General features: G+C 31.1%; 1 long non-coding RNA gene across 2 annotated transcripts; it reads left to right on the top strand.

Annotated features, from left to right (window-relative positions):
* Window positions 1–4,417: 4,417 nt before the first annotated feature.
* On the top strand, window positions 4,418–10,984 carry LOC134718663 (uncharacterized). Of its 2 annotated transcripts, none has more exons than XR_010107414.1 (7): window positions 4,418–4,817; window positions 5,563–5,631; window positions 6,393–7,015; window positions 7,761–7,829; window positions 8,591–9,213; window positions 9,959–10,027; window positions 10,789–10,984. It is a non-coding gene; the product is annotated as an uncharacterized LOC134718663 (long non-coding RNA). The 2 variants fall into 2 exon arrangements; XR_010107415.1 differs by lacking the exon at window positions 4,418–4,817 and adding an exon at window positions 4,868–5,049.
* The last annotated feature ends 714 nt before the right edge of the window (window positions 10,985–11,698 follow it).

Below are 11,698 nucleotides of genomic sequence, written 5' to 3'. Positions count from 1 at the left end.
TTGGTTCGCGGATTGGGTCATCGGACACATTTTTGAAGCTTATTACACTAATGATGAGTATTGTTAAATGTGTCTAAGTAGTTCCAGAAAAGAAGATTTTTGTAAAAGATTAGAAAAATTTAATTAAAATTATAAAAAAATGACTATCAAGGGCAAACACTCTTTCAAGGATCAACTGACTATTTTACCTATTTGTAGATCTTACTTTGCTGAACTTTATTTTTGTTTACAGTTTATCTTTATCTAAAATAATATTCAAGATAATGACCAAAAATGGCACAATTTCGTTTAAATTACTAATTCAGGGGCAGCATCTAAACAACGGGTTGTCCAATTCATTAAAAAAATTCTAAGAAGATAGATCTTGACCTGATTAATAATTTAAAACCCATTTATATTTTTCCTCTTACTACTTTGGTTTCCGAGATATAGGCCAAAATCTATATTTTACCCTATTTTTAGCCATGGCAGCCATCTTGGTTAGTGAAAGTAAACGAAGACGGAAGACGGACGCCAAGTGATGAGAAAAGCTCACTTTGCCTTGTTGGCCAGGTAGGCTAAAACAAACGATTTCACATACAATCCACAACCTTTTGGTTTCTGTTTTCTGTTGTCTGTCTTTTTACTGTTCCATAGCTACTTTTGAATCAAACTATTTCAAAAAGCCGAAATTTGTCTCAAGCATGTCTGCTGCAGAATGATTTATATGTCTGTCGTCTCTTAGGCTCATCTTGTGAGATTGGCCATTTTTTTAAAGTAAAATTGAAAATTGAAAATTAACTCTAGAAAGTGAACAATTCATATAGGAAGAAAGGATAAAAACATTGTTTGACATGATCAAATATTAAGAGTTAAAATACAAATTACAAGACTTAAATTTGGTTCAGTGCATGTTATTGAACTGAACAACATGTTAGTTTGCCTTAGATTAAATTTCTAATGCAATGTTCCACAAGTTAGTCCAGTACTTCATAAAACAATAAATATTTCTACACGAACGGTTGTAATTGAAAAGTGTTAAAACTGTTTCACTGTTGATCAAATATAATATTATCTATTTCTTAATGATATCAGTTGCAAAGTTTCTGACTGGAAGAGCGTATCAATCTTATAAATGCGTGTAACACAATATTAATCGAGACAAAATGCTCAAACGTAAAACCAAAATTATAACCCTGTCTTTTGAAAGCCTTTGTACAATAAAATTATATACTGTATACCTTATACTCAGAATGAAAGATAACATAGTGTTTAATGAAGTGAAATTTTCTTTTCAAAACTTTCTTATTGTCGGTTAATATAATAAAAAGTATTGTTTTGTTTAATATCTAAATGTGAATTGTAATTAGTAATACAACATTTGTTTTGTAAACCCATACGGCGATTTGTTTACCAGTATAAATATTTTAAATGTTTTGTTTAGTATACATGATATCAAATGTTGAATATAAGGAATGTAAACCCAATGACTTGTGTTGATAAAGAAAGACAAGGAAAATTTTCAAAACTTGTTGCGAAAAAAATTTGTTTAATTGACAATATAAAATCGATATGAATAAAAAAAATTCAATTTAACTATCGCAAGACAATGGAAATTTTTACCAGGAACGCTTGCAAATGTAAGATTTGAAAGCAGCGTCTGCATATATATTTTCAAAAAGTGACATAAAACAAAAACGTCAAAAAATATAAATCAATAAATACAGGACAATGTATATCTAAAGTGTCGACATAGAGAGGAAGGCCTAACATGTTCTATACTAACCTACAGGTGAACGCTGGCATTTTATTGTAAGTAAAACTAACTATCAGAATATGATCTTGGCATAAAATATGCACTTACAAGGTCGTTAGTTTTCTCGTTTGAAAGCTTACATTGTCTTATCGGGGCCTTTTATAGCTGACTATATATTGTAGGCCGTACGGTGACCTATAGTTGTAAATGTATGTGTCATTTTGGTCTCTGGTAGACAGTTGTCTTATTAGCAATCATACCACATCTTCGATTTTATACTTACATCATGTTCGATTAAATTTGATTGTGAGCGCTATACCACTCATTTGTCTCATTTAAGTATAAACACAAATTGTAAAGATATCTTCGAAAGAGCTTGATTTATCTGAATTGGTCAAAGCATAATATCACAGCAAATACAAAAAAGCGATCTAAGAGAACTCACAATCACTGTAAAGTAGCTTGCTAGTATAATGCCAATTATATCTAATAAATACAATGTGATTTAATAAAACTATTAGGTCATAGAAAAAGTCAACTGCCTATGTAAGGTGTTTGTTGTTATCTATATCAGTAATGAAATCAGCATACAATATTTTTTATTTAACATATGAAGGTAATTCACACTGAAAACGTTGTATTGTAGAAGTTAACAGCAATTATATATATCAATTCAATTGTTGAACTTTTTAGTTCTTTACTTTGTACTACGTAATCAGATTACAGTGAAGATATATTCAATCTTCCGACTGTAAAATTTTGGAATTTTACACATATTTAGCAGTATGATAAAAAAAAATACACTCTAGCTCTTGATGTGAATTGAGCCGAATCACCTTAGCCTGATCGTCTCAGTCGTTTTTAAAGCAATATTTTAATATATCGAATTGGTGCTTTACCGGATAAAGGAGCATCGTTTTCAAAAAAAATATTAGCATCTACACAACGTGTATATTCCCAGGGTCCAATGCGTCACTGTAATCTACAAACAGAAACGAACGCAGATATCAAATATTTAAAGGAATAAAACAATGGTGTTGCTAAATGGCGGAAACGAAAATGGGACTTAACGGACAGAAATATAAAAAGTGACGAAAAACTGAATAAAAAAAGTAAAATATCACATAAAATATATTGACAATAGAACAGGAGATATCAAGCAGTTTTTGAAATTCATACGTTTAAACGGAACTTAAAGATATAATGAGCATGTTTTAATCATATAGGTCAATGTGCATTTCGACAATGGGAACCTTTAGCATAGATTCATGACAAAGATGTTTTAATCTTGATTTGTTGACCAATTAACGTTTACAAATATTTACAATCTTCTTTGGTTCTTACTCCAGATTACAAAAGAGGATACAAAGTCGTCATTGTGGGGCAGTTACGCCTATAAATAGTTTTCGTATTAGTATTTTAGATCTTGTCTTGTTGATCAGTTGCTCGTAATTTTAAATAATTTTAAAGATAAAAGGCAAACATTAAACTTTGTTAAAAATAACAAAGAGAAGAGAATAAAACTTAAATAAAGAATCTAACGATTTCCACTCTTTTGAAATCTTTTGAAAAATTGTCTTGCTGGTGATTTTTGCAATTAAAGACACTTATCATTTGTTTCAATAAATAAGTCGAACATGAAAAAAATGGCAACATTTGTCTTGTATGTTCGATTACTCGTATAAGAAATGCCGCTAACAGGTTTAACCCCGCCACATTATGTATGTACTAGTACCTGTATGTGTCTGTCCCAAGTCAGGAGCCTGTAATTCAGTATGTTTATGTGTTACCTATTTGTTTATTGTTCATGTTTTTTTTATATAAATACGGCCGTTAGTTTTTCTCGTTTTAATTGTTTTATATTGTCATTTCGAGGCTTTTTATAGCTGATTAACGGTATGGATTTTGCTCAATGTTGAAGGCCAAACGGAGACCAATCAACGGTTATTTCTGTATCATTTTGGTCTCTTGTGAAGAATTGTCTCATTGGCAATCATATCACATCTTCTTTTTTATAGTTGACCGTTTTGGTGTAAATGGACATTATGTAGAACATTATATTCTGAACAAATACCGTGTGGTTTTCCCTATGCATAGCGATTTTCAAATACATAGACAACACATCCCTATTTTCTTATTATAGCAAGTCGACCATCTTAAGTGGCATGCGGGGTTATCAAAAATAGATTGATCATAAATACCAGATTTACATTTTGTATATATGCCAGACGCACGTGTCGTCTTTAAAAGTCTCATCAGTGACGTTCGAATCCATTTTTTTTTAAAAGAACCATATAAAGTAAAACTTTGCAGAGCATTGGAGACCAATATTTCTAAAAATTTTGCCAAGGTTATACAGCTAAGGTAATTTATATCTAAGGTAGAAAAACCATAGTATTTCAAAAAAATAAGAGTTTAATAAACAGTTAATTTATAAATATGACCATATCAATGATAATTCATGTCAGCAAAACACAAAAGTACTGACTACTTGGGTGGTGAAAACCTCGGGGAATGAAAACCCAACCAGCAGTGGCATCGACCCAGTAGTTGGGACAATACCCCTAATGCGCCTTGAAATGAGGAACACAAAAGTCACGTGTAAACAAAAAATCTCTGTGTTGTGATATTTGACACATTTCTATGATAAACAAATAACTAAGCTGAACCATTAGTGTTAATTTAGAAAATAAGGGAACACAGAATAAATGTGTAAAAACCATGGAGCTATGAAATGTGTTCAAAGTATTAAAATTTCAAAGAACTTATTGTGTTAAAATTGGGATTTTTTACCATGAGGAGCGACATCGCAAAAGGATACTCGGGGTTTGCTAAATTACGGAAAAATTAATCACACTTACGTACCCCGAAAATTTAACCACATAGGTAAAAATGTCTCAGCTTCGAAACAAGCCATCATACATATACAAGTTTACGATATGGGCTGAGCAACAGAAGAAAACGTTACCATTACGGCCTATGGAATAACAATTGTGCATATTGCCCCATCTTGTGAGAAAGGATCCAGAGATGTCTTAAGCTAATTTCACCTTGTACACCACAGAAACTTGTTAAAATGATGGTTAGTAGTTTTTTATTTATACCTAGTTATCATAAATGATTTCAGATAAATATTATTGATAAAGAACAGCAAAAATTCAATAAAATTTTCACTTTTAAATGCATTACTGGCACGGGGCTGAACACTTTTTTTAGGCACAGTCATAACTTTGTTTACCCCCGAGAGATCTGAAATGAATTGTTTATTCAATTGAAAAAGTCAAGAAAAAACTAACATGTAATATAAATAAATTGTAAGTAAACATGACACAATATAGTCTTTGTTATGCAATTATCACTCTGGTCTACAGGAATAGCTTATAATCAAGGGAGATACCACACTTCACACGAGTAAAGTGAGATACATCATACATGTGCTTTTATCCAATGATTTGACCCTGGTCAGTAGATATCATATGCAAATAAACAGAAAAAAAACATGTACATGTATTAAGAAATCAAGAATTACTATTGTTAATGCACACGAGCAAAACACAAGATATTGTCATTTCTCAGTGAAAAGGGGGAGGGTCAAACCTTCTTGAACACAATATTGCTATTCAACTACATGTATTAAGCTAGTTAGCTACTACTCATTGCTTCTAATATAAACAGTTTAAAAGAAGGTGGCTAAGCCACAAGGGAGAAGCATTTTTCTTTCTTTGTGATAAAATTTTCAAGAATTAGATTTTTCTCTCGCAATAATACTTATGTATTTAAATTAAATGATAACACAGTTTGAGTTAATTTTTTTTGTCTTATTTCAGTTCCAGACATATCATTACTTTTAAATATGAGATGACAAACTAAAGGTTTTAAAAAGTCCTGAATAACTGGTAAGCATTTTGATTTATTAGGTAAGCTCTAAATTATTTATTTATGGTATTTGTGCAAATGAAATAACAGTCGGTATGTTAAAAATATGCTTATATGAAAACTGTTGCTATGGTCTTGCTATTAAGTGAAAAGGCTTGGTTACTGGTCTTTTCGACTCAACATTTCGAGTTAAATCTTGCGTCAACTGATTCTCATGTAACACTGCAAACTCTATTTAGCACTATTTTGATCTGTCATTATTTAATGACGCCATAATACGTGTGATGTCACAATGTTTCCTTTAATACCTCATGTGGATTTCTCACTGATAAAGGGTTTTCACTGAAATACATGTAAAAAGCCTTTTTTTCTCAAATAGAATTATGTGAATGGACAAGTTTTGAAAGTTTGCACTTCATTGCACTCTAATTACATGATAAGAATGACTTTCCCAGTAGTTTTGAGGGGTTTCCACAGTATTATATACCAGATGTCCACTAGTAAGAATAGTTATTTTGCTGGTTTTTTTTATGAAATCTACATTTTTGCATAATTTCTCTGTCAAAATGCACTTTAAGACACAAGAAAATGTTATAGAATGCTTTAATAGGGTCTGTGTATTGTTATTTAAGGTTATCATCAGAAGTTTTGTCCTTGTTTTGACTAGTAAAGGTATACTGGAAGAAATTAATTATACATGCACGTTGTATTAAAAATAAATGAATATAGCGATAAAAGTGTCATTGCCATATAGTGCTGAAATGACTTTATTTTTTTTCAGAAATGGACAAAAATACACAGATTTATTCAGAATGTCATACCGATGAAGATCACCTAAAAATATTTGGAAAAATCAGAACTATAGATTTCAATATGGGACAATACCCCTTATGCGCCTTGAAATGATGAACACAAAAGTCACGTGTAAACAAAAAATCTCTGTGTAGTGATATTTGACACATTTCTATGATAAACAAATAACTAAGCTGAACCATTAGTGTTAATTTAGAAAATAAGGGAACACAGAATAAATGTGTAAAAACCATGGAGCTATGAAATGTGTTCAAAGTATTAAAATTTCAAAGAACTTATTGTGTTAAAATTGGGATTTTTTACCATGAGGAGCGACATCGCAAAAGGATACTCGGGGTTTGCTAAATTACGGAAAAATTAATCACACTTCGTACCCCGAAAATTTAACCACATAGGTAAAAATGTCTCAGCTTCGAAACAAGCCATCATACATATACAAGTTTACGATATGGGCTGAGCAACAGAAGAAAACGTTACCATTACGGCCTATGGAATAACAATTGTGCATATTGCCCCATCTTGTGAGAAAGGATCCAGAGATGTCTTAAGCTAATTTCACCTTGTACACCACAGAAACTTGTTAAAATGATGGTTAGTAGTTTTTTATTTATACCTAGTTATCATAAATGATTTCAGATAAATATTATTGATAAAGAACAGCAAAAATTCAATAAAATTTTCACTTTTAAATGCATTACTGGCACGGGGCTGAACACTTTTTTTAGGCACAGTCATAACTTTGTTTACCCCCGAGAGATCTGAAATGAATTGTTTATTCAATTGAAAAAGTCAAGAAAAAACTAACATGTAATATAAATAAATTGTAAGTAAACATGACACAATATAGTCTTTGTTATGCAATTATCACTCTGGTCTACAGGAATAGCTTATAATCAAGGGAGATACCACACTTCACACGAGTAAAGTGAGATACATCATACATGTGCTTTTATCCAATGATTTGACCCTGGTCAGTAGATATCATATGCAAATAAACAGAAAAAAAACATGTACATGTATTAAGAAATCAAGAATTACTATTGTTAATGCACACGAGCAAAACACAAGATATTGTCATTTCTCAGTGAAAAGGGGGAGGGTCAAACCTTCTTGAACACAATATTGCTATTCAACTACATGTATTAAGCTAGTTAGCTACTACTCATTGCTTCTAATATAAACAGTTTAAAAGAAGGTGGCTAAGCCACAAGGGAGAAGCATTTTTCTTTCTTTGTGATAAAATTTTCAAGAATTAGATTTTTCTCTCGCAATAATACTTATGTATTTAAATTAAATGATAACACAGTTTGAGTTAATTTTTTTTGTCTTATTTCAGTTCCAGACATATCATTACTTTTAAATATGAGATGACAAACTAAAGGTTTTAAAAAGTCCTGAATAACTGGTAAGCATTTTGATTTATTAGGTAAGCTCTAAATTATTTATTTATGGTATTTGTGCAAATGAAATAACAGTCGGTATGTTAAAAATATGCTTATATGAAAACTGTTGCTATGGTCTTGCTATTAAGTGAAAAGGCTTGGTTACTGGTCTTTTCGACTCAACATTTCGAGTTAAATCTTGCGTCAACTGATTCTCATGTAACACTGCAAACTCTATTTAGCACTATTTTGATCTGTCATTATTTAATGACGCCATAATACGTGTGATGTCACAATGTTTCCTTTAATACCTCATGTGGATTTCTCACTGATAAAGGGTTTTCACTGAAATACATGTAAAAAGCCTTTTTTTCTCAAATAGAATTATGTGAATGGACAAGTTTTGAAAGTTTGCACTTCATTGCACTCTAATTACATGATAAGAATGACTTTCCCAGTAGTTTTGAGGGGTTTCCACAGTATTATATACCAGATGTCCACTAGTAAGAATAGTTATTTTGCTGGTTTTTTTTATGAAATCTACATTTTTGCATAATTTCTCTGTCAAAATGCACTTTAAGACACAAGAAAATGTTATAGAATGCTTTAATAGGGTCTGTGTATTGTTATTTAAGGTTATCATCAGAAGTTTTGTCCTTGTTTTGACTAGTAAAGGTATACTGGAAGAAATTAATTATACATGCACGTTGTATTAAAAATAAATGAATATAGCGATAAAAGTGTCATTGCCATATAGTGCTGAAATGACTTTATTTTTTTTCAGAAATGGACAAAAATACACAGATTTATTCAGAATGTCATACCGATGAAGATCACCTAAAAATATTTGGAAAAATCAGAACTATAGATTTCAATATGGGACAATACCCCTTATGCGCCTTGAAATGAGGAACACAAAAGTCACGTGTAAACAAAAAATCTCTGTGTAGTGATATTTGACACATTTCTATGATAAACAAATAACTAAGCTGAACCATTAGTGTTAATTTAGAAAATAAGGGAACACAGAATAAATGTGTAAAAACCATGGAGCTATGAAATGTGTTCAAAGTATTAAAATTTCAAAGAACTTATTGTGTTAAAATTGGGATTTTTTACCATGAGGAGCGACATCGCAAAAGGATACTCGGGGTTTGCTAAATTACGGAAAAATTAATCACACTTCGTACCCCGAAAATTTAACCACATAGGTAAAAATGTCTCAGCTTCGAAACAAGCCATCATACATATACAAGTTTACGATATGGGCTGAGCAACAGAAGAAAACGTTACCATTACGGCCTATGGAATAACAATTGTGCATATTGCCCCATCTTGTGAGAAAGGATCCAGAGATGTCTTAAGCTAATTTCACCTTGTACACCACAGAAACTTGTTAAAATGATGGTTAGTAGTTTTTTATTTATACCTAGTTATCATAAATGATTTCAGATAAATATTATTGATAAAGAACAGCAAAAATTCAATAAAATTTTCACTTTTAAATGCATTACTGGCACGGGGCTGAACACTTTTTTTAGGCACAGTCATAACTTTGTTTACCCCCGAGAGATCTGAAATGAATTGTTTATTCAATTGAAAAAGTCAAGAAAAAACTAACATGTAATATAAATAAATTGTAAGTAAACATGACACAATATAGTCTTTGTTATGCAATTATCACTCTGGTCTACAGGAATAGCTTATAATCAAGGGAGATACCACACTTCACACGAGTAAAGTGAGATACATCATACATGTGCTTTTATCCAATGATTTGACCCTGGTCAGTAGATATCATATGCAAATAAACAGAAAAAAAACATGTACATGTATTAAGAAATCAAGAATTACTATTGTTAATGCACACGAGCAAAACACAAGATATTGTCATTTCTCAGTGAAAAGGGGGAGGGTCAAACCTTCTTGAACACAATATTGCTATTCAACTACATGTATTAAGCTAGTTAGCTACTACTCATTGCTTCTAATATAAACAGTTTAAAAGAAGGTGGCTAAGCCACAAGGGAGAAGCATTTTTCTTTCTTTGTGATAAAATTTTCAAGAATTAGATTTTTCTCTCGCAATAATACTTATGTATTTAAATTAAATGATAACACAGTTTGAGTTAATTTTTTTTGTCTTATTTCAGTTCCAGACATATCATTACTTTTAAATATGAGATGACAAACTAAAGGTTTTAAAAAGTCCTGAATAACTGGTAAGCATTTTGATTTATTAGGTAAGCTCTAAATTATTTATTTATGGTATTTGTGCAAATGAAATAACAGTCGGTATGTTAAAAATATGCTTATATGAAAACTGTTGCTATGGTCTTGCTATTAAGTGAAAAGGCTTGGTTACTGGTCTTTTCGACTCAACATTTCGAGTTAAATCTTGCGTCAACTGATTCTCATGTAACACTGCAAACTCTATTTAGCACTATTTTGATCTGTCATTATTTAATGACGCCATAATACGTGTGATGTCACAATGTTTCCTTTAATACCTCATGTGGATTTCTCACTGATAAAGGGTTTTCACTGAAATACATGTAAAAAGCCTTTTTTTCTCAAATAGAATTATGTGAATGGACAAGTTTTGAAAGTTTGCACTTCATTGCACTCTAATTACATGATAAGAATGACTTTCCCAGTAGTTTTGAGGGGTTTCCACAGTATTATATACCAGATGTCCACTAGTAAGAATAGTTATTTTGCTGGTTTTTTTTTATGAAATCTACATTTTTGCATAATTTCTCTGTCAAAATGCACTTTAAGACACAAGAAAATGTTATAGAATGCTTTAATAGGGTCTGTGTATTGTTATTTAAGGTTATCATCAGAAGTTTTGTCCTTTTTTTGACTAGTAAAGGTATACTGGAAGAAATCAATTATACATGCACGTTGTATTAAAAATAAATGAATATAGCGATAAAAGTGTCATTGCCATATAGTGCTGAAATGACTTTATTTTTTTCAGAAATGGACAAAAATACACAGATTTATTCAGAATGTCATACCGATGAAGATCACCTAAAAATATTTGGAAAAATCAGAACTATAGATTTCAATATGGGACAATACCCCTTATGCGCCTTGAAATGAGGAACACAAAAGTCACGTGTAAACAAAAAATCTCTGTGTAGTGATATTTGACACATTTCTATGATAAACAAATAACTAATTTCTATTAGGACCTTCGGTATTCATTTCTTTAAATTAAACTTTCTTTCTAATTAAATAATTACTTTGCCTCCTAAAAAGATAGTAATACGTTTGTTGCACATTATGGACACTTGCAACACTTCTTCCCGGGTCCGTAGGTAGCATGTTTTAAGGCTTACTTTCTGTACCTACCCAATATACCCTTATGTTCACATGACAGTTGCAGGTTATCCGACCTTCATCTGTGGTGTCCTTTAAGAAAGAGCTTTTTACCGAATATAAAACAAAATAAACATAAGAACACATCACATACCGAAAAGACGTATACCACAGAGGCATATTGAAATACATGCAAAGCACTACTAAAATACATATCTAAACAAGTCAAAGATGAATCACAACCAAATGAGGCTCAAATGAAATATAGCACACATCCAAATATTTTAGGCATAATAACATGTAAGAGTAACTTCCAATATATAAAACAATCTTATCTACATGGAGAACAACAACATTTTGAATCATTCCTGGACTTTATAAGGCTCTTAAGTTGAGAACAACATATATTATAGCGTTGTGAAGCCTTTATTTTACACTATTATTAAATTATTTGTATACTAAAATTTAAAAAAAAAACACACTTATATAGAAAACTTTTTCATAGAAACGTCTTAAAATGAGATTGCGTTAATACTACTTGAACCATTGTGTTTATCTCTTTCTAC

This window comes from Mytilus trossulus, chromosome 5, assembly GCF_036588685.1.
Source record: "Mytilus trossulus isolate FHL-02 chromosome 5, PNRI_Mtr1.1.1.hap1, whole genome shotgun sequence".
Taxonomy (NCBI): Eukaryota; Metazoa; Mollusca; class Bivalvia; order Mytilida; family Mytilidae; genus Mytilus; species Mytilus trossulus.
This window is presented reverse-complemented; position numbering and strand designations above follow the sequence as displayed.